The following is a 385-nucleotide window of genomic DNA, read 5'->3' as shown; positions in this document are numbered from 1 at the left end:
CGCTGCAGGTAGCGTCTGGCTTCCCACGGCGTGAGAGAGGAGGTTTTGGGGGGGGTCTCAGGCGATGGTGGATGGTGCTGGCCAGGCAGGTGGAGGAGAAGACATCTTTCTCTTGGGGCCGTTTTATAACGAAGCAGTGGCGGTGCCACGTGTGGGCCCAGCGATGGCTCCCGCAAAGCTGCATCTGCCGGAGGGCAACGGCGCGTGTGGGGATGGCAAATCCCGTGGGATGCCAGCACGGTGCCGTGCAGCCCAGGGCGCTGCCCGGGGCTCTCTCCTCTCCGCAGGCTGCACCGTGAGCTCACGTCACATTCAGTGCGGTGCTGGGGCTCGTCACAGCCCATGGGTGAGGGGGGTGCGGGGAGCGCCCGGTGGACGACCCCCC

At 67.3% G+C, this 385-nt stretch overlaps 1 protein-coding gene across 1 annotated transcript in view; it reads left to right on the top strand.

Annotated features, from left to right (window-relative positions):
* GRID2IP (glutamate receptor, ionotropic, delta 2 (Grid2) interacting protein) overlaps positions 1-385 on the top strand; it is a gene marked incomplete at both ends in the record, with an annotated part of 14,281 nt that overhangs the window by 13,308 nt on the left and 588 nt on the right. The gene's annotated exons all lie outside the window — the stretch shown is intronic.

The sequence above is a fragment of the Cariama cristata genome, unplaced genomic scaffold, assembly GCF_000690535.1.
Source record: "Cariama cristata isolate BGI_N322 unplaced genomic scaffold, ASM69053v1 scaffold25955, whole genome shotgun sequence".
Taxonomy (NCBI): Eukaryota; Metazoa; Chordata; class Aves; order Cariamiformes; family Cariamidae; genus Cariama; species Cariama cristata.
This window is presented reverse-complemented; position numbering and strand designations above follow the sequence as displayed.